We start from the raw sequence: 23,221 nt of genomic DNA, 5'->3' as shown, positions 1-23,221 counted from the left end.
GTTTTATGACTGATCGACTGAAGTTAAACAAACAAACAAAACAAAACTAAGCATCCGTGTTCATTCTGTTGGGGTATGTTTTGTTTTGTGCAACAAAGGTGTTGTTTCTAAAGCAGATTGTGTTTTCCCTCACAAGCCTCAAGTCTTAAATCTTAAGGTTTATGCTCCTGGAGGCTAAGGGATTAATCTTACTCGTGTTTGTGTCTTGCACAACACTTTGTAAATAGTAAGTGATTGGTAGTTATACAATGAATGACAACTTTAATTGCTTTGAGTTGCTTGCCCTCAGCGGCTTCCATCTGCTGCCCCTATGATCCAACCAACACACAGGCCCCTGTTCATGGACCTCATCACTTCCAGTGATCCTTTCTTCTATCTCATCTCAGAGAACTCCCGGAGAACAGTGTTAGACTTTGTTATTACCAATAGTTATACTTCCTTCTGTCCTTCCAATTCATCTCTCCAGCCCAACTATATATCTATCCCTTCAAGACTTCCAGCCATTGATTATGCCACTTTATCGTCTGCTGAGAAGACTCTCATATTCTCATTTCCCTCCTTACCCAGGTGAAATTCCATGGTTTACCATGGCCATTACTCCCTTGCACATGCCCTCAAATTCCTTGCCCCTCACCTGGTACATCTCATCCCAGGTTACATCTCAGGTTATATCCCAAACCCAACCTTCTCCTACTCCATACCTGATCCCCAGGAGGGAAGTGTGATTTAAGGAAAACATATAAAGATGCCGATGGGCCTCATGTTAGTTTATAGCCACAAATATCAAGTGAGATCCATCGTAGTCCAAGAACTTGCCTACATTTCCTTAGTTTATTGCCTTACTCATCTATGCAACTGTCTTCTGCTCATTGAAATTTCATCTTTCCCTAATACTGAGGGTAGAAAAGAACTCTCCTAGCTTCCCACTTACTCCTAAAAACGTACTGCATCTGTACCCTCGTTCTCCATCTTCCCGTCTGTTCCTATTGGGGCCAATGCTACCACTTGTGGGCGGGCCCCTTCTTTTTTCACTGATTCAAGCTCTTTGCTAGTATAGTTGTCTCTGCTCTCTCCTACACATCTCCTTCCCTCTGGGCGGTTACCCAGCTTGCCAACAGGATAAACAATCTCTCGTCTTTGAAAACTCCCCTATTGTGCATTGAATCGTGTCCCCCCACAAAAGATATGTTGAAGTTCTAACCACTGGTACCTGTGAATGTGAGCTTGTTTGAAAATAGGGTCTTTGAAGATGTTATTTATCAGTTAACATGAGTTTATATTGGAATCGGGTGGTCCTAATCAAACACGAATAATGTTCTTATGAAAGAAGACACACACAAACACAGACACACAGAGAAAAAGAGAGGGAGACAGACAGACAGATAGGAAAGACAGACAAGGAAGTCAGCCATGTGAATACAGAGGCAGAGATTGGAGTGATCTACAAGCCAAGGGATGCCAAGGATCACTGGCTGTCACCAGAAGCTCAGAAAGGTGTGGAACAGATTCTCCTCCAAGGCCCTCAGAAGGAATCAACACGATCAACACCATAATTTTGAACTCAGCCTCCAGAACTGTGAGGAAATAAATTTCTGTTCTTATAAGCCACCCAGTTTGTGGTATTGTTACAGCAGCACTAAGACGCTAATACACCTCCTAGGTTTCCACTTCCATTTCTTGCTACTTTCTCATTTCTCTCTTCTCTTTATAATAAATACTTATTAAAATAGTTAGGCCTACTCACTGTCCTCCCTTCTCCATTTACTATTCTTTCCTAACCCATTTCAATCAGGCTCTCATCTCTATCACTTAATTTAAACTGTTCTTGTCAAAGTCACTGAGGGCCTCCATTTTGTCAAACCTGATGGTCAATTTTCAGTCTTTGTCTTACTTGATCATTTAGCACATTTGACAGAGTTAGCAACTCCCTCTTTCTGCAAAGACTTGACTTCTGGCTTGACCTTCTCTTCTTATCCCCAATGTTGGAGCTCCAGGGTTTGGCCACTGGCCATCTTTCTTTTCTCTCTGTATGCATGTCCTAGGTGGTCTTGTCCAGACCCATGACTTTGAAGCCATCTCACCACTGATAACTCCCACATTTACACTCCAACATGGACCTCTCTCCTGAGCTCCAGACTCACACAGCCAACTCAACAGCTCCACTTGGATATCTAATGGGCAGTTCACGATCTGTCCCAAACTTGTCATGCTCTTCCTCACCCCAGCAACTGTCACTCCCATTCACTCAAAAAAAAAAAAATAAAACAACTTTGAGTCATCTTTGATTCCTCACTTTATCTCACACACCATATTCAATCCATTAGTAATTGCTGTTGGATCTGCCTTCAAAACATACCTTAAATCTGACTACTTCCTGTTCCTTTAACCCCCCTAATCCTAATTTGAATGATCATTATTACCATGTGCCTGGATTATTGCTGTTGCCCCTGACTGGTGTCTCAGTTTCCACTCTTGCCTCTAATGTGATCTTTAACATGAAATCTTATAACATTGTTTCTCCAATCAAAACCCTTCATTGTCATCCCATCACACTCAGGATAAAATTCAAGTATTTTACCATCCCTTTTAAGGCTCTGCGTGTGCCTTCCTGTTACCTCTCTGTTCCTACTTTACCAGTTTCTGTTCAACTCACTTAGCTGTAGCCATTCTGGTCTTCTTTCTGTGTCTTGAAAACACCAAGCCAACTCCTGCCTCAGGGCCTTTGCATTTGGTGTTTCCACTGATGAAAATCTTCTTCCACTGGGTTTTCACATGACTTACTCCTTCATTTAATTCAATTCTCTACAAATGTCACCTCCTCAGAGAGACCTTCCATGATACCCTAAGTTGCCTCCTTCCCTTAAACTTTCTATTTCCTTGAACTGCTTTAGTTTTAGCACTTGTAAAATTATCTAACATTATTTTACACATTTGTTTATTTGTTTCTTATCTGACTGTCCTTCTAGAATGAAAATCTTATGAGAGAACAGAAGTATTTTTTTGTTTTATTCACTGTGAAATCTCTAGCATCTAAAACAGTTTCTGGCACATAATACCAGTTGCCCTTGAGTCAACTCCAACTCTTGGCAACCCCGTGTGCAGAATAGAATTGTGCTCCACAGAGTTTTCACGGCTGTGATTTTTGGGACCAGGTTGCCAGGCCTTTCTTCCAAGACACATCTGGGTAGACTTGAACCTCCAACCCTTCAGTTAGCAGCCGAGTGTGTTAACTGTTTGCACCAATACTGAATAAATACTACTTGAATAAATAGATATTAGTTAATCTGTTCTTGAAATATGTATTTGTGGCAGGCACAGGGCAAGGTGGTAAGAATACATGATAAGTAAGACAAGTCCTGCCTTCAAGGAGCTCATATTTTGTACAGTTCTTGAAGTGTCTTCCTCAGACCAGCAGCATCAGCATTACCTGGGAACTTGTTTGAAAGACAAATTCTCAGGCCCTGCCCTGGATGTAAGAGTCCTGGTGGCACAGTGGTTAAAGTGATTGACTGCTAACCAAAAGGTTGGTGGTTTGAAACCACCAGCAGCTTCATAGGAGAAAGACGTGGCAGTCTGCTTCTGTAGAGATTTACAGCCTTGGAAACCCTATGGGGTCACTACGAGTCAGAACTGACTGCATGGCAGTGAGTTCAGTTTTTGGTTTTGGGCCCTGGATGTACTGACTTAGCAACTCTGGCAGTGGGGCTCAGCAGTCTGTTTTCACAAGCCCTCAGGGTGATCCTGATGCTCGGTGGAGTTTGAGAACCATTGCTCTAGTGGGGAAGTTAGACACAAACAAGTGATTATAACACAGCAAGACCCAGTGCCGTTAACAAATGCTAGAGATTTTAAAGAAATTCTTTGTTGAAGGGAAGGGTGCTGTGCCAGTACAAATAAATGCTCCCAACCCATTTGTCACTTCCCATTTTCTTATCCTTTTAGCTTTCCTAAAGCAAGGGAACTTCTCCTCTGAACAGAGGAGAAAGAAAAACAAAAATAAAACAAAAAGACCAGGTCTAAGACCTAGGGAGTTGCAGCCTAGTTTAACCAGTTTTCTAAATCCAGTTAAACTAGGCTATAACTCTTGGGGCTGGCCCACGCTCTGTGTTGTTGAAATTACAGAATCTCAAAATGAATTGGAACAACAGGCTCTGTGTTGCCCAGTGTGAGCCAGCAGAACACTCAGACAATAGAAGGCACTCACAAAACAAGGACTTAAGCGAGCACCAAGAAACGAAACCTTGGTGTAAAGTTAGCCCACGCCCAAGAAAGCAGGCCAGCCCAATGTCGGTTCCCCTCTGTCTGCAGTGCCCACCGTGTGAGCATCTCTGCTCGGTCCGCCTGCTAACAAGAGCCGCTACCACTGCAGTTTTTACTGAACACCAGTGGGCTCTTTCCCTACCAGGCTTCCCATGAGCTGTCCCTGACAGGCTCCAGTCAGCCTGTGAGGCTCTGCTCCGTCTGATTCAGCTGCAGACAAGATAAGACCTCCTGACTGTTTCTACTTCATACTTACCCACTGAGCAATACTTTCCGAGCCAGTTTAATTGGCCTGAATACCTCGGAATTGCTCTCAGCTGATCTATCAGTTGATCTATCAGCAGGAGGTTCTTAGAGAAATAGATTGGGCTTAACCTTGTTTTGAAACATGGAGTTATAGCAAAGGGAAAGAAAGGAGGAAAGGAGGGAGGAAGAAAAGAAGGGAGAGAGCAATGGAGGGAGGGAGGGAGAAAAATAGAGAGAGCGAGATTTTGACCAGGTTTTTCCTCTGGTGAAATTATTGGCTATTTCAAATCTTGTAGATGTCAGCTGAAGCCCATATGAAAACAGTTAAATGCTGCTCTAAGAGAATCCAGTGTGCTAGGAATATGATAGGGGAAGTTGAATGGAAAATTCTGTAATTACTATGTTCGTATTTCATACTAAAGTATATTCAAGATTAACTGTCTTCTAATGGAATGGTTTTTTTTTTTTTTTTTTTAATGGAATGGTACATGTATCCAAACATTTGGGGCAGCTTTGTTGGGTGGGAGGAAAGGATAATTTAATTAGGCTATATAGTTTTCACAGAATTCCTTGTCATACATGGCCAGTTTTGGATTTCTTTTTTCATGTCTTTGAGTCATCCGTCATGAAATCGGCATTGTTAAGAAATAAAATCGCCCAATCCTTCAGCTTTTACACGTGGGAGGTCATACGTGAGGCAGTGCGGGCTGTGAGGGTCAGGATGGCGCATAAGGTATTGGTTGTATACACAAAGTCCTCTGTGGGCTTCACAGTCACCCACTGAATTTGGAAACCAGTCAGCTTTTCTGAAAATATACACAACATAAACCACAGGCCAAGTTTCTGATATGTTGTAAACATTCTCACAGCGAGAACAAAAATAGCCCACTTTGATTCATTGCCTGCCAGTGCCTGCTCTTAAGACTGGTCAAAAGAAGCAAAGAAGCTGGGAAGGAAAAGGAGGGTGAGGGAGAGATTTTAAAGTAAGCGCACAGCCCCACATATTCTGGAATGTTCTGCTTGCTAAAAACTGAAACAATTCAAAGGCAAACCTTACTTGGGGGCTTCTTGGATAAATACTAAAATACCTTGGTGTGTGAGGGTAACTGCTGTTGGCAGAGCTGCTGGCTGGCTGCCTGCCTAGTCCCACGACCCTAGACCTTCACTTGGATTTTGAATTCACGCAAAGAGGAGCATCAGAGATGAAACAAAGTCCCCACTGATAACCAGAATGGATTTTCCAGCAGGGCTCATCAGTACATCATTATCGTGATGAAATAAGGGGTTTTCCAAAGTTTCCTAATTCTTAATGTCTTGTCCTTGGAGACAAAGTGATAGCTGAGGTCTATTGCAGATTGCAGAGAGAGGGAAAAAATACAAGAAATGATGTTTGTGATATTTTGTAGAATGCACATAGAAGAGAAAAAGATACGCAAGAGAAATAACGCCTACTGTATTGTTAATATTTTGATTTTCAAGCTTTTATTTAGTTAACAGCATTGCTGTTTTATTGTCCTCTACTTTTTCTGAATGCCAACTCTATATTTATTTTTATTATTGTATATTAGATGAAGTTTTACAGAATAAACTAGCTTTTCATTAAACAATTAGTACACATATTGCTTTGTGACATTGGCTACCAACCGCATGACATTTCAACACTCTCTCTTCTCGACCTTGGGTTCCCTGTTACCAGCTTTCCTGTCCCCTCCTGCCTTCTAGTCCTTGCCCCTGGACTGGTGTGCCCCTTTAGTCTTGTTTTGTTTTATGGCCCTGTCTAATCTTTGGCTGAAGGGTGAACCTCAGGAGTGACTTTGTTACTGAGCAAAAAGGGTGTCCGGGGGCCATATCTTGGGGTTTCTCCAGTCTCTGTCAGGCCAGTAAGTCTGCTCTTTTTTTGTGAGTTAGAATTTTGTTCTACATTTTTCTCCAGCTCTATCTGGGACCCTCTATTGTGATCCCTGTCAGAGCAGTTGGTGGTGGTAGCCAGGCACCATCTAGTTGTGCTGTTTTCAGTCTGGTGGAGGCTGTGGTAGCTGTGGTCCATTAGTTCTTTGGAAAAATCTTTCGTTGTGTCTTTGGTTTTCTTCATTCTCCCTTGCTCCTGACAGGTGTTCTCTACTATTTTTTACTGCAAATTTACAGACAGTATTTTTATAATGGCAATTTAACTGAGTTTTAAAAGCCTCAGTGATTGTTTATCTCCATTGCGCTTCCTTGTATTCCATATTCTTTAGAGAAACTCACATCTTTTAAAGGACTTTGCTTTACTGGCTCAAATGTAGAACTGATGCTTACTGTTTCAGCTCACCAAACTTGTTCTGTTTAATGACGTATATTATGCCAGGTGAGCCCTGGTGGCACAGTGGTTAAGAGCTCAGCTGCTGCTAACTGAAAGGTCAGCAGTTCAAACTCACCGGCTACTTCTTGGAAACCCTTTGGGGCAGTTCTACTCTGTTCTGTAGGGTCGCTACGAGTAGGAATCGACTCAACGGCAATAGGTTTGGTTTTGGTATTATTCCAGGTACTTCATAAACTACCTAGAAAGTCCTGCTTTTCTGCTCCAGCCATATTCTTGGTTTCAAATCCCAGTTACATAGTTTGCTAGCTGTGTAACTCTGGGAAAATTATTGAATTTCTCTGTAACTCAGTTTCCTTACCTGTAAAATGGACATAATAATAATAATACTTTCCACATCACGTTGTTGTGAAGATTAAATGAGTTGATATAAACGAAGCGCCTGGCATATAGTAAATTACATACCACTGTTTGCTGTTATTCCTAGTCAATCAACCATTCCTTCGTAACTCCAGTTTTTATTGGTTGACTACTATGTGCCACACTTCTGGCCACACAGCTTTTGCAACTATAGTTGCCTTTATCTGGAATATTTTTCTCCTCTTTAGCTGATTCACCTGTACCCTTTAGATCTTAGTGCAGCTGTCACTTTCTACTGGAATATTTCCACAAGGCTCCAGAGTAGATCAGATTCTCAACGTCCTGAGTTCTGTTCCTTCATAACACTTATCAGAGTTTGTAATTGTGCATTTGGCTTTCATTATTTGTCTATTGTATGCCCCACACTAGGCCAGCTACCCCATAGGAACAAAGACCATGAAGTCCTTTGTTCAGCATTGTATCCTCAGTGGCTAGCAGGGAGCAGACGGTCAATAGAAAATTGCTCCCTGAATCACCGTGCTGCATATCAGTGATGAAAAGATCAACAGTCCTCAAGGAGCTTGCAGGCTACTAGAGGTTGGAGTCCAGTCTGGAGTCGACCTCAATTGTCCGGGTGAACCACTAAGAAGGTCCAAACTAAGGCAGTGACAACGCATTGGCACATCTGGCTCACTGGCCTAACGACTTGTCCTGGCAGCCTCAGCACTCCTGAGGACATGGTTCCAAGGACAGGCAATGGGAATCTCTCTAGTGAAGTGAGAAAATGAGCCTAACCCCCTTCGGAAGGTTGCACTTGGAGAATCTCAGTTCCATGCTTATTCTCTGGCTTAATGTTAGCAAGAAAATCCATGAGGTTTCTCTCCGATTTTTTTCCTGGATAAGTTATTCAAGTTGTTACTGACAGTATCCTGCAAAACTCCCTCTCTTCATGCAAAATAATTTTACATTTTAGTTGTGAGTTCAGAGGTCTACTCCTTTTGGAATTTGATCTAGGGCTGTGGCTCTGTGCATACCTTTAGGCTGGATCCTCAAGCCTTGGTTGGTGTTTCACTAGCAGGGATACTCAATCCATCCAGATAGAGTGGAAGGAAAGAGAGATTGGTGGACATTATCTCAAAACCTACATTCAGCTGAGCTTGTATTTTTATTTCTATTTCCCTTTTCAACCCAGAAGAACAATAGTTTTACAGTGAATAACATCATCAACACGCACTTATTAAGTCCTTGTGATTTTAGGGACCATTATTAATTGACTGGCAGTGGAGTGTAGAATTTTAGGTCATAGTCGCATATCTGCCACTAGCAAGGGGTCCCTGGGTGCTGCAAATGTGCTTGGCTGCCACCTGTAACGTTGGTGGTTCAAGTCCACCCAGAAGCACCTCAGAAGAGAGGCCTGGTGATCTACTTCTGAAAAATTAGCCACTGAAAACCCTATGGAGCATAGTTCTATTCTGATGCACATGGGGTCACCATGAGTCAGAACTGACTCGACAGGAAGTAGTTGGCGATATTACCTCAAGTTCATTCATTAATTAACTTACCGTGTCCTAGTTTCCTATGTGTGCTATAGGAATAATAGTAATACCTATGTCATAGGGTTTCCATGAAATTTAAGTGTGATAATGCATGTGAAGTGCTGTTAGAGGGTAAATTGTGTCTTCCAATAAGATAGGTTGAAGTCCTAACCCCCAGCATCTATGAACGCGACCTTATTTAGAAGTTTGGTCTTTGCAGATGTAATCAAGAAAAGATGTGGTCATACCAGAGTGGGGTGCACTAATCAATATGATGGGTGTCCTTATACGAGGTGGAGAAGAGCCACAGACACACACACCGGGAGAACACAATGCACCAATGGAGCCAGAGACTGGAGTGATACATCTACAAGCCAGGAATGCCAAGGATTGCCAGCAACACCAAAAGCTAAGAGAAGGGCGTGTACTAGGTTCTCCCCGAGAGCCTTCAGAGAGGGCCCTGCTGACTTCTTGATTTCTAGCCTCCAGACCTGTGACAGAATGAATTTCTGTTGCTTTAAGCCACCCCATTTATGGTAATTAGTGAAAAGAGCCCTAGGAAGCTAACACTAGTGCTGTGAATAATGCATGTCCAGAGTCCGTGTCCAATAATGGTAACAATAAGGAATCCAAAGGAAGTTGCCAATCAAGTGAAGGGCATCGAGACCTCAACTTAGGAATTTACTTTAAAGTTGTCCTGGCCTGATTATGAACCTGGGTATGTGGTAGAGGCAAACTCAAATGGTCTCTGGAGGAAAGTATCTTCAACTGAAAGCAGAATCCTCACAAATACTTTTTCAAGGACATGCCGTTAACCAATACGCGGTTTAAAATGATCAAGCACATAAGGAAACAAGGCCCCAAGAGTGAGAATGACCCGAAACAATGGAGAGCAAAAACAAAATCAGAAAGAATTCAGGTAGTAGAATCACCAATAAGAGATAATAAAACAACTATTTTTAGAATGTTTAACCAAATTAAAGACAAGCTTGAGAATAAAACCAAACCCATCGCTGTTGAGTTGATGCCTACTCATAGTGACCCTACAGGACAAAGCAGAACTGCCCCATAGGGTTTCCAAGGAGCAGCTGGTGGATTTGAACTGCTGACCTTTCAGTTAGCAGCAGCTTAGCTCTTAGCCACTGCACCACTAGGACTATAATAATAACCTGTTGCCAGCAAGTCAATTCTGACTCATAGAGACTCTATAGGACAGAGTAGAACTTCCCTATAGGGTTTCTAAGGCTGTAATCTTTAGAGAGAATCCTTGGTGGTATAGTGCTTAAAGCACTCGGCTGCTAACCAAAAGGTGGGTAGTTCAAACCCACGAGCTGCACCCTGGGAGAAACGTGTGGCAGTCTGCTTCCATAAAGATTTACAGCCTTGGAAACCCTATGGGGGCAGTTCTACTCTGTCCTACAGGGTCACTATGAGTGGAAATTGACTCGACAGCAGTGGGTTTGGTTTTTGGGTTTTTTAATCTTTACAGAAACAGATTGCCACATCTTTCTCCCATGGAGCCACTGGTGGGTTTGAAATAAAGTGCTTGTTAACCAAATTTTGGTTAAGCTTCTCTCCTTCCCCTAAGTCCCTGGACTTCAGCCCACCCTCAGCCTGGCTAACGTTATTGTTGTGTGCCATCAAATTGATTCCAACTCATAGCAACCCTATAGAGACCAATAGGACAGAGTAGAACTGCCCCATAGGGTTTCCTAGGCTGTAATCTTTATGGGATGAGATCATCAGGTCTTTTCTCCTGTGAAGCAGCTAGACTTTTTGGTTAGTAGCCGAGTGCCTAACCACTGTGCTACTATGGCTCCTCTACAATCGGAAACTCTAAAAGAGCCAGAGATGATACTCTGGGTACCTTTATGGCTGAGCCTTTTCTCAGCTATTCTCTTGACCTTGACCTTGTAATCTGCCTGATTCTCTTTCTAGATCTAGATCTTGACCTGAATCCTAGTCCTTATGGTTGGGGCCTTAAAATGTGCTCTTTGGCATTTCCCTTTCCTTGAGGGAAGGTATCGATTTTACTTCCTGTACATCCTGGGCAAAGCTGGAAATCCTTCCTCGAATTGACAGATGTCCTGGGGCCTCAGGTTGTCTTGGGGCAGTATACAACTGACTAGAAAATTCCATTCTCTGTTGCCTTTCCACTTTGGATCCTATTTCACACATACACACACACACACACACACGCGCGCGCGCTTCTAACTGGCTAAAACAACTAGGAAGTTTATTATTTTACCTAACAGGAAATTGAAAGGCTGAGCTTTAGAATAAGTTGGTTCAGCAGCTAGGCAATGGATCCAGATGCTTTCTTTCTGCCTTACCATCCACACTATTGGCTTCTTTCTACAACTTGTTCCACTCATCATATCAAGATCGCTGTCAGAGGCAACTGAACTATGCACTTCTTCATTGGAGCCCAGTCAGAGACAGAAAAGAGACTTTCCCAGGACCCACTTAAGAAAAGTCTTTCCTTTGGTGTGATTGGGCTAACACAGGACATATGACCACTGCTCTCTGCATATATTTACTGGAGGGGAGTCTCTACCCTGATTGGCTTAAGTCTGGATTCCTGAGCCAGACTTAACCAATGACTGAACCAATCACTAGCAAGGAAGGATCGATATATGTAGATACTTAGGCCAGTAATTCTCACAGGGGCTGAAACTAGTTCTGTAGGGAATTTAAAGAGCTGTTATTGTTGTCATGATATGAGGGATGCAAGACAAGTTAAATGTCTTGCAAAACATCCTGAAAACTTAAAGAGGGCTGCAATACAGTCTCATACAATAACAAAATTTCCAGGACTTGTTTTTTTTTTTTTTTTTTAATAATACAGTGGCTTTATTGAGATAAAAACTCATGTATCATAGTATTAACCTATTTATGGTGCATAATTCAATGTTTTTATATCATAGAGCTGTGGAACCATCACCACAATCAATCTCAGAATATTTTCATCATCACCCCCAAAACCCCACACCCATTAGCAGTGACCTCCCTCTCCCACTCTCAGCCCCAGGCAACCACTAACCTACTTTCTGTTTCGATAGATTTGCCTATTCTAGACATTTCACGTAAATGCAATCATACAAAATGTAGCCTTTGATAATCTGCTTCTTTCGCTTAGCATATTTCAAGATTCATCCATTTTTGTAGCTTGTGTTAGTACTTCATTCCTTTTTATTGCGAATAATATTCTATTGCATGGATATCCTACGTTTTCTTCATCCACTCATCTGCACCATTTCCACTCTTCTGTTATAATGAATAATGCTCTTAGGAACATTCTTTGAGTTTTTAAGTGGTCAAACGGTTTCATTCCTCTTTTGTACCTACACAGGTTGTTGGGTTACACCCTAACTCTAGGTTTAATCTTTTGAGGAACATCCAGACTGTTTTCCAAAGTGGCTGTACCATTTGACCTCCCTACTTAATCTTCAGAACCTTTGAATATAACCAAAAGATTGGCAGTTTGGATCCACTAGTCGCTCCTTGGAAACCTTGTTCTGTAGAGTTGCTATGAGTCAGAATCCACTAGAAGGCCTTTTTTTTTTTTGGTTATTTACATTATTGAAACCCTGGTGGCTAGTGGTTAAGTGCTATGGCTGCTAACCAAAGGGTCGGCAGTTTGAGTCTGCCAGGTGCTCCTTGGAAACTCTGTGGGGTAGTTCTACTCTGTCCTATAGGGTCGCTATGAGTCGGAATCGACTGGATGACACTGGGTTTGGTTTTTTTTTTGTTTTTACTATTATTGAGTGCATTATTTGACCCTAATTTACACACAAGGATTTTTTTTTTTTTTTGCATGGTACTGATGCACCCTGAATTTTTCAAGAATGCTACTGCTGTGCCAATTGAGGGAAGACTGTATTACGTTTTGTTTGGAAATTTACCAGGAGCTGTTTGCCATTTTGGAAAAATCACATAAGTGACAACCACACTTTTTGTTGTATTTGAGTCACCAATAAAACATACCTAAATCAGTTTATGGAAACCCTGGTGGCGTAGTGGTTAAGTGCTATGGCTGTTAACCAAGAGGTTGGCAGTTCGAATCTGCCAGGCGCTCCTTGGAAACTCTACAGGGCAGTTCTGCTCTGTCCTATAGAGTTGTTATGAGTCAGAATCGACTTGCCGGCAGTGGTTTTGGTTTCGGGATATCAGTTTCTATCAGTAGTTCTCAATCAAAGGTGATTTTTGACCCCCACAGGTTACTGCAATATCTGGAGACATTCTGGGTTGTCTGGGGGCTGCTACTAGTATCTAGTAGTTAGAGATCAGGATGCTGCTAAACATTCTACAGTGCACAGGACAGCCCCACAACAAAGGATCCTCCAACTCCAAATGTCAACGGTACCATGATTGAGAAACTCTGCTCTATACCCACAGCTCTCAAATTCACAGTGCCTCTTCTGATAGGTACAATCTTCCCACTGTTTATTACGCATTTTAGTGGCGTCATGCCTGAACATTTACCTTATTATAATGTATAATTTTATTACATATGACTTTTATTTGTCCTTTATATTGAAGTGAGGTCATTATATTGATTTATTAAAAAAAAATACATAGATTCTGTTTTCTCTGAATTTCATTTCAGGATAAGGCAGGGCATACTGCAAATAACAGTCATCTGCCAGGGCTGGGAGCCAATGGTTTGGACCCATTAGCTCAGCACCTACAGCTGGAGCTGACCTCAGCTTCTTCTGAGGCCCCTGGGCTCTGTAGCAGAGGCATGGGTACCTGAGGGAACTAGGATTCTTTGAGGAAGGAGGAAGAGGAGGAGGCTGGGCAGGCAGTCAGCTGTATCTACTACAATTCCTAACTTGTTTACCAAGATCCTGGTGTGAGATCCTTGGGAACCTGGATTTTATTTCCTACCTTGAGTGCCTGAAATCTCGCTGTCACCTTATAATCCCTTTTCTGTTTTGCTTAAATTCATTTGAGCAGATTCTGTCATTTACAACCCAAAAGAAACAGAATTAAAACCAAGGCCAGTGGGAAAATAAACTAATCGGGAAAAACATAGTGTGGTATTCTCACAAGCTTAAGAGGCACTGTCACAGATATGATTTAAACCTGTCTTGCCCCATTGGATCTTATCAGCAGATGTGGCTGTGGAATTTACCCATCTAAGGACATGACAATAGAGGGAGAAAATGCAGCTTTCCTACTGAGAAGCGGTGCAGAGCCTGCATGTGGGCAGCTGAGACCCCACAACAAAAGAGCTGCCATGGAACTAAGCCCTGAAAACATTTCCTGCCCTGGGAAGTCAGCGCTAGCAAACTTTCCTCTGCTCAGCGATCAGGCAGCACTTTTCTTCACTGGTCCGTGAAGAAAGAGGTTGTTCCACAGTTGACTAGTTAACCTTTTCTTTGCAGAGATGTTCAAACGTCAGCGTGTTTATGAACCTCACACCCACGTGTGCATGTCTGGGTAAAATTCGGATTCCTAGGTTCTACCCTAAGCCATTCTATCTCAGCAGCTCTGGTGGGTGCCTGGGAGCCTGCATTTTAAGCAAGGAACCCCCCCCCACTGTAATTTTTATTCAGATCTTGAGAAATCTTGCTCTAGACACAATGATTCTGTTTTTTTTTTTTTTTTTCTTGATGGAGGCAAGAGTTGGGTAAGAAAACGGTGCCAGAGTTTTTCCTGCTGTAGTGAGTTACTTGCTCAGATCTGTTCATCAGCTCGGCTTTCCGGCTGCTTACAGAGGGCCCGAGAAGTTGGCTCTCTGGGGCTGGCTGACATTCCCTCGCGATGGAATTTCCTTTGCTGCAGAACCTGTGGCCTGCATCATGCTGTGCACAGATTTTGTTGCTACTCAGTAAGATTTCCTTGAACTGGCCTCAGAAAGCAACAATTAGGAAGGAGCACACTGATTGCAACATGGCCGTCAGGCGCAGTTTTGCAAAGCAGAGAAAATGCCTATTTTCACCCCTCAAGGGCGTTGGAACACCGACCATGTCAGCTGCTTTATGAAATGTGCTTCTTAAAAACTTGGGGCCTTGTAAAGGAGTTACTGTTGATAAAGACCAGGGTTAGACAAATGGATGGATGGATTTAGATATGTGTATAACCACTTTATAACCACTGATGGATTGAAGGTTCTGTGTTTCAAATGGACTTTGATATGGAGAAGACACATTTCAGGAAGACATAGCTGTAGGAGAGAAGCTTTGAGTTCCCTCCCTCAGCCTCACAAGGCTTTCTGAACCAGATAGAAAGCAGGTCCCTAAGACAGGAAAAGTTGAAGTACTGTAGAAAATAGTAACTTTAACTGAGAGTGCTGGTGGGTGTGGAGAATGACTCAGGCTCAGGAAGGAAAATCAAGGAAGAGGCAGGAAAGGAGAAATGTGTTTGGTAGCTTTTGGTTTTGCCTTTTTTTTTTTTTTCCTGGGCATGGCAGGAGTTTCAAGAGGACACAGTACAGGACATGTAGTAGTGTTAGAAGGAATAGAAGTTGGCACCACCTGCCAGGGCCAGAGATGTGCTAAGGAAGAACTATAGTCCACCTTGGTGACAAAGAAATGACAGTAGCTATTCATAGATAGTAAATACCAGGCACTCATGTCACCACTTCCCTCACCTTGCCTGTGACAGACATTGCCAATAGATCACAGCACTCTTTTTACTCTAGGCAGCCATTAGCAATTGATCAGAGTTAGCACTCAAGATGACATAGAAGAAGATACTTAAGTAGACCTCCAGGGAAGATCTGAAAGAATGTTTCAGACCAGATGAGATGTAGGACCAAGATAATGGTTGTCACAGAATGGTTCCAAATCCTCCTTGGGTCTTGAGGGGATTATTTGCTTCCTTGTAAAAGATTGTGAGAAACCTGGGATAATTCATTATCAGCGACAATAACAGCAGCTATTGCTTGTTAAGTGTTTTCCATGTGTCAGGCACTGAGCTGTTTTTTGTGTCATTTAATCCTCACAATAGTGAGGTAAGAGGTGGACATTCCCATTTTTAGATGAGGAAACTGAGGCTCAGAGAGGTTAGGAGACTTTCTCAAGGTCACAGAGTAGGTAAGTGGTAGGCCACAGTCATAACTACTATATTTTACTTTCATTCCGTAGCTGCTTTTTCTTTCACTCCTCATTCTCCCTCCAAAGATTTTCTTACATCTAGGACTTAACGGTCACTATATTCAGATGCCATTCCCCACACTCAAAAGGGTGCAAAAACACACAGAAGCCCTATCACTCTATTTTTAATTCCCTTGAACTTGTTTATTCCTTCCATAGGATGGTGAAATCATTTAAGACAGAGACATTCTTGTTCATATTTGCGTAGAACAAAGCACACTGAGGCCCTTGATAAAGAAATCATTGAGACGCCTAGGTATCCTGTAATGTGGCAGAATACTCTCTTACCATATACACATAAAAAAGCTCATCTAATATTCTGATGCCCCCTTTTTTTCCCATAAACTTCTATAGAGGAGCCTGGGGTTAACAGCACTTGCAAGTGGGTGTCCTGGGTCCTCCAATGAGTGCATTTTCTTGTGGGCTCAGTGAAAGCTCCATCCTAGTTTTGATTGTTCCATGATTCTTTCTTTCTTCAAAGAATGAGGACCTTAGGGCAAAACACTCACTTGTTTATGAATACATATGTCTACGTATATTTTAATAACAATAACTGCCATTTATTGACAATTTTTTTATGTTCCAGATCCTGTGCTAAGACTCTTAATAACATTATCTCGTTTATTCTTTCCAGTACCAGTACCAGTACCAGTACCAGTACCAGTACCAGTTGCCAGTGAGTCAACCTTGACTCATGTTGACCTCACGTTTCAGAGTACAACTGTGCTCCATTGAGTTTTCAATGACACATTTTTTGGAAGTAGATTGCCAGGTCTTTCTTTTGAGGTTCCTCTGGATGGACTCAAACCCCCCAATCTTTTTGTTAACAGCCTAGTGTGTTTACTGTTTGCACCACCCAGGGACTCCAATTTTTGTGGTAGGATCTGATTTTAGCCTAAATTTCAAGACGAGAAAACTAAGGCTTAAAGAAGATAAGAAACTTGCCCTAGGTCACAGAGCTAGGAAATGGCCAGTATTCAGATCCATGAAGTTTTACTTCAGAATGTTGTTCTTGAACTGCCACTCTAAATGTAGAGAAATTGGGCTCAAGATTATCTCCCTCACGTTGGGAGAACATGGGACAATGGGAGTCTCAGCTGAGACATACTCCTGGGCCGCTCCCTGGGATTTGTTTATCCCCTAAATTACCTGTGTAGAGATTTCTGCCAACCAGCACTGTCTCCTGTCTCTGCTTGCAGGGATGGGGACGGAGTGGTGGGCTCTGTGGCCAGGGGAAGCATGCAGAAATCGTAAGCTGACACCTCACCACGGTCATTTCCATGACTTATGAGCACACATCAGACACACAGTTGCCAAACACCCTTGCATGAGACTCATTTTCCTCGGATCCCAGCTGCCTGGAGTCCGGAAAGAAAGCTGGGGCCAGCCCCGGGGTCAGCTGAAGGAACAGATGGGGATGAGCAGAGGTGACAGCCGATCACTCCTCGACATCTGCTGGGCCTGTCGCGGCTGCCTTGGCTGGCCGATGCCTTGACCCAGCTAATCCTGGTGGTCATTCCAGTGCCGGCTGTGTTGTGTCATTCATCCCGGCTCTCGGGTGACTTCTGCTTGCAGAGTATTTCCTTCCCAAAGTCAGGCTGATAGTGCTCTGGCGGTTTGCTTCAAGTGTGGCCTTGAGTTGGCCTTCAGCAGACACACACTATGCAAGGACTAAAGACGTATCTGTGGTGCCAGATTCTAGATAGTTTACTGAAAACAATAGTCTATCTCCAGTTAAGTACTTCCCTTCTTGGCATTTTATGACCTGACACCAAAATACTCATCCCTGTTATGGTTACCTATGTTCTTTTAGAATACTGTGCTAATTAATGAAGGGCACAGGCTTGTTTTAGGGGAAGTTTTTTGAGTCCTTGGCTACAGACCTCATCCATCCATCCATCCATCCATCCATCCATCATCCATCCATCCATCCATCCATCCCTCCCTCCCTCCCTCCCTCCCTCCCTCCCCCCTCTACCCACCCATCCATCCAAATTTCTAATGTTTACTGAGCACCTATTTTGTGCCAAGCAATCTTGCTATGTTCACTGCCAAATTAATGGTGGAAAAAAATTTTTTTTGTTAATGCTACCATAGAACTTACAGCCTACTGGAGGGTGTTAAAAAGAAACCAGTGAGAAACACATCAATATAATTACAATTTGAGCAAAGCTATAAAAGGGAAGAGTGTTGCAGGCAAAGGGGCTGGGATGTGAAGAGACACAGAAAAAAGAAAAAGCTTGGTTTGTTCTAGGAACTGAAAGGCGGCCACAGGGCTGGACTGTAGTTGCCGGGGGGGAGGGGGGAGGGGGTAGGCAGGGGATTGGATGGGAAAGGCAAGCAAATGTTAGATTGTATTGCAACAAGCTACCCAGTTGAGTAGAACTCACGGCAATCCCATGCGTGTCAGAGTAGAACTGTGCTCCATAGGGTTTTTAATGGCTGATTTTTTGGAAGCAGACCACTGGGCCTTTCTTCCAAGGTATTTGTGAATGCATTTGAACCCCCAACCTTTCAGGTAGCCTTTGGACCATGCAGGGACTCCAGCAACATGCTAGGGACATGGATTTCATTGGAGGTTTGCTGCAACACATTGAAGGGTTTCAGACAGGGAAATGATACAATCTAGGCTGTATTTTAAAAGAACTTGTCCCCCTGTAGTGTGGAGGCTATTTTGATTAGAGCCAGCGTAGAAGAAGTAAGACAAGGTAAGAAACTATCATGATGCCTCAGAAAAACTAATACGGTTGTAGTGGAGAAGGAGGAAAGTTAGTGATCTCTCAAGTTTATTCTTTCTGGTCAAGTGGGAACTAAATGAAAATAGGCCAATGGCCTGGTTGACTCAAATTCTCCATAGTGAGTTTAAAAGTTTCTAAAAGAATATCTGACTGGAAATTGCACTGCTTGTAATGTATTGTATGGAAATAATTGGACAACAGCATACAGATTTTCTGGAAGACTCTTCAGTGCAATGCTATTTATAATAGCGAAAAAATTACTCTGAATGCCCCAAATATCCAACCATAGAAACTTCTTTAGCATATCACAATTCACATGTATAATGGAATTCTTTGAAACAATTATCAAAGATAAAAATAAATACATTTATGGAAATGGACAGATATTCATAATATAGAAATTGAGCAAGTAAACCATGTTGAAAATAAGTATAGGGGGGCATATGGTTAAGTGCTCTACTACTAGCTGAAGGGTGGAGGTTTTAACCCACCCAGAGGCACCTCAGAAGACAGGTTTCCAAAAGGTCTCTTCCATGCGTGTCAGAGTATAACTGCTTTCAAAAGGTCACAGCCTTGAAAACCCTATGGAGCCGTTCTACTCTGCACATATGGGGTCGCCGTGAGTCGGAATTAACTGGACAGCAACCAACAACAACAGGTGCTAGAAATTATGGGCAATTAGGAACTTTTTTTCCTCTTGTTATTTTTCTATTTTTCTACCATATACTAGAGTATTACTTTGCATAATTTTAAGAAGCTAATTTCAAAAACATTCCTTATATTTAGGGATTGGTTTGGCAGTACTAAACTTCATATACAAACGACGTATACTTTCTGGCATTACTGCTAGATGCAACGGTTTGCTCACTGCGCCTTGGGATATGCCTTATATCTGTCGTCTTCACTCTTAATATCTTCATTCATTTTCCCCTGGAACAGCTTTGCCACTCTTCCTTCCTTAGGAAACTCTGGTGTTGTAGTGGTTAAGTGCAGCCTCAGAGCCACAGCACAACTGCTTTTTCCGTGATTACACTGAACTCAGAGCCCTGGTGGCACAGTGGTTAAGAGTTACAGCTGCTAACCAAAAGGTTGGCAGTTTGAATCCACCAGGTGCTCCTTGGAAACCATGGGGCAGTTCTACTCTGTCCTATAGGGTTGCTATGAGTCAGAATCAACTAGATAGCGATGGGTTTAGTTTTTTTTTTTTTTTTCCGTCCTTGTATCTAAATTTGCTCTTCTAGAGTGACCACATAAAATCTCATGCAAACTGGGACACTCTTGAAAATAAAACGGGCCAGTCTTATACCAGGACAGTGGGTAAAGCTGGGGTTGGCCTAGCCAAACCTGTATATCTGGTCAACCTAGTATAATGCCTTACTCAGCTTGCTTCTCATTATATTCTCTCTCCCCTTTTGAACTTCAATCCTTCTTTTACTTCATCCTTTGGTGATAGTAACAAACATATCTTTTTTTTAATCTGCTCTTTTTCAGGTAGTTATTTACATCTTTGATTGTCATTGAGCATTTTAGCTGCTCCTGTGTTTTCTGTCCACTGGATGCCAAGCTCGGTGACAGCAGACACTGTATTGCCCACCTTTGCTGGACCCTCTCTCACCCCAGTGCCAGTACAATGTCTTTATGCCTAATAAATGCTCAATAAGTATTTTCTTTATTTAGTAGTAAAATTATGACATCATTCCAGGCAAATGAAAAAATATACACACAATTCAATCAGGTCAGAAACAGGGTTGAGGCAAGCCTCCAGGGAAGGTGTAGCTAGCAGAAATGTTGCCAAATCAAATCAGGTTTCCCAGTATCCAAGAGTCAGGGAGCCTTATGGATATACTAGTCCAAGCTGTGGAAATTGGGAACAAATGCTTTTGAAAACTTTTCGTGTTTGGGGGTGGGGGATTTTACAGGCTTGTAGGCCACATGGCAGTTTCAAGTTTTTGGTACACAAGCTTAGGAGTGAAAGTCAGATGTGATTAAAAATACACGTCTTACAGATGTCTGGATGTTGTTCAAATCCCTAAAAGTGTGATAGAAAACCCAGTTGCTTTCTAGATTTTTAAGGCAGAAAAAGAAAAAAAAAAAAAAAGGCCATTATAGCCTCTTTGTTTCCTTATTGAATGGATATGTTCAAGCAACATCTTATATTTGTAGTGTTATCTCAGCTGCTTTGTTTACCTTTGTAAACGGCCCTGTTCACGGCCCTGAAACCGAAAGCAGAGTAACTGGAGGAACATGTGACATGTCCCAGGAGATGAAAAGTCCTTATTATTTTTAGCATATGCTAAGTAAGCCTACATAAGCATAACACTCATAAGCGTAACACCCATACAAACATAGCTTATGGAAATAAAAAACATAAAATCCTTGATACTGCCTCCCTGACTCCAAAATAGAATAAAATTATTTTTTTGAAAGAGAACTTTAATTTTATTTGTTTTACTTTAAAAATTTTTTTTTTTTTTTTTTTAATAAGCACTCTCTAACCACATCCAGCCGTCTGGGTTTGTTTATAATAACCTGTTTACTCGTCATCAATTTAAACACAAGATCTGAACATCTGTCTCCTTCCACCCTATTTGCGTTCAGTCTTCATTTTAGCTTCAACTCCAAGTCAACAGCTTTTTCTCTGGGGCTCAAAGGAGTTGCAGAGACCCCAGAGGTGTTCTCTTGCAATGGGCTTGAGAGGTATGTTGAATTTAAAAATTCATTTCCTCCCCCCCCCTCCAAAAAAATTGTCTCTGTTACACAGGCAGAGAACAAAACGGGAAAGAAAGGCACTTTGTTATGCCAGACAAAGACAGGCTATCAATTTTCATAAATCTGCATTCCCAAGACAACTGCTCACGTCTGGTAAAAGGGCTATTTCTTTGAACTTACATACCAGCAAGTATTTTTTCCCTTGTCTCAGAAAGCTGAAGAATACAGTTAATAATAGTATATGTATGCATTTGAGTAATGTAAGGCAGATAATTTTATTAATTCCAACAACTCTAACTGACAAGGATAGGGGTTAGTCGGGGTAGGAGAGGGGTGCTTAGTTATGTAGGAAATCTTTAACATGCCTTGGAAACCCTAGTGGCATAGTGGTTCAGAGCTAGGGCTGTTAACCAAAAGGTCAGCAGTTCGAACCCATCAGGTGCTCCTTGAAAACGGTATGGTGCAGTTCTTCTCTGTCCTATAGGGTCGCTATAAATCGGAATTGACAATCTTTAATTAAAAAATATTTTGCATCAAGGTATTAAATGGTACAATTTTTATTGGTTTTCAAGCCTTACAACCTTCCCTCTTGTCCCTTCCTTTTCCTTTTACAGTTTTAACCTCCGGCCAACTAACATCCCTGCGCAAATAAAACTCCGGCCATATATACACACCAACCCCAAGCATGCGTAGGTATGGTATCTGTGGACCTTAATCCATTGCTCAGCAAAGCTTTATAGCTGAGTCTTGGAAACCCTACGGGGCAGTTCTACTCTGTCCTATAGTTCGCTGTGAGTTGGAATCGACTCCTCGGCAATGGGGAGAAGAAATATACATACAGTTCATTATATAGCATTATATAGCATACCCATTGCCGCTGAATCAATTAACACTCATAGCAACCCATATGCCTGACACAAGCAGCTTTCCTGGCTTCTCCCTTGGGGATTCTCATTCAGCAGGAGCTGGTGGTTCCTGGAGACGTGTGTTTCCACAGGGGCCCCATGTGATTCTTACGGTCAGGGTCCTATGGGAAACAGGACTCTAGATCCCAGCTGCTCAGTTTTGTCCATGGATCAGCAACATCACCTGGAAGCACAGAATCCAGCCCCCCCACCCTGTTCTAGCAAGTCAGAGTTTGTATTTTAACAAGATCCCCAGGTGGTTCACGTGCACATACGCATTTCGGAAGTGATGCCCTAAACCAGTGTAATGTGAAATACGACAACCACTGTTCTTGTTATAAATGATAGAATTCTGCTTACACAGTCCACAACTTCATTTTATTGTATTATTATTATTTTTTTGGTAACTAAATACAGCCTCTTAACTCAAATCTCAGTTCAGGGACCGTGATTTCATGAAGCTGAACCTCCTGGTGGAAACAACTAGCCTGGTCAAATGGGTGTTCAATTCTGTGGGGAAAAAAAATGCATTTTCACACACTTCCAAAACCATCAGCCAAAACAATCGTTCCTTATAGTGTAGACCAAAATACCTACCTGTGTAATTGGATTATCCCTGTTATAAAGCCTTGATCTGAGAGGCAGCTGTGTTGACTTACGGTTGTCTTAACAGCAGGATACTCCTAGCATGTCTTCATTTAAGTCATAGTATGTTGGTTAAAAACCTAGGTTTTGGAAACAAAAAAAGTTGGGTTTGAGTCCTGGTTCTGCCACCTCCTATCTGTATGTTCTTGGTGTTCTTGGGCAACTTTTCTTTCTTTGTTTTTTTTTTTTTGTTGTTGTTCTTTCAGCCTCAGTTACCTTACGTGTAAAATGGGAATAATACGATGCTCTGCCTCATAGTGCTTGGCATATCATCATCTCACCATGGAGGTTAGTTTTCGTCATTAGGGAGGCTTTAGGGAGTAGGTTTTAAAAGTTTTTTCCATCAAAATGTAACTCATATATCATAGAATTTGCCTTTTTAAAGTTCAGAACATAGTTTTGGTTGGGATAGTTTTAGTTG

This window comes from Loxodonta africana, chromosome 22 (assembly GCF_030014295.1).
Source record: "Loxodonta africana isolate mLoxAfr1 chromosome 22, mLoxAfr1.hap2, whole genome shotgun sequence".
Lineage (NCBI taxonomy): Eukaryota > Metazoa > Chordata > Mammalia > Proboscidea > Elephantidae > Loxodonta > Loxodonta africana.
This window is presented reverse-complemented; position numbering follows the sequence as displayed.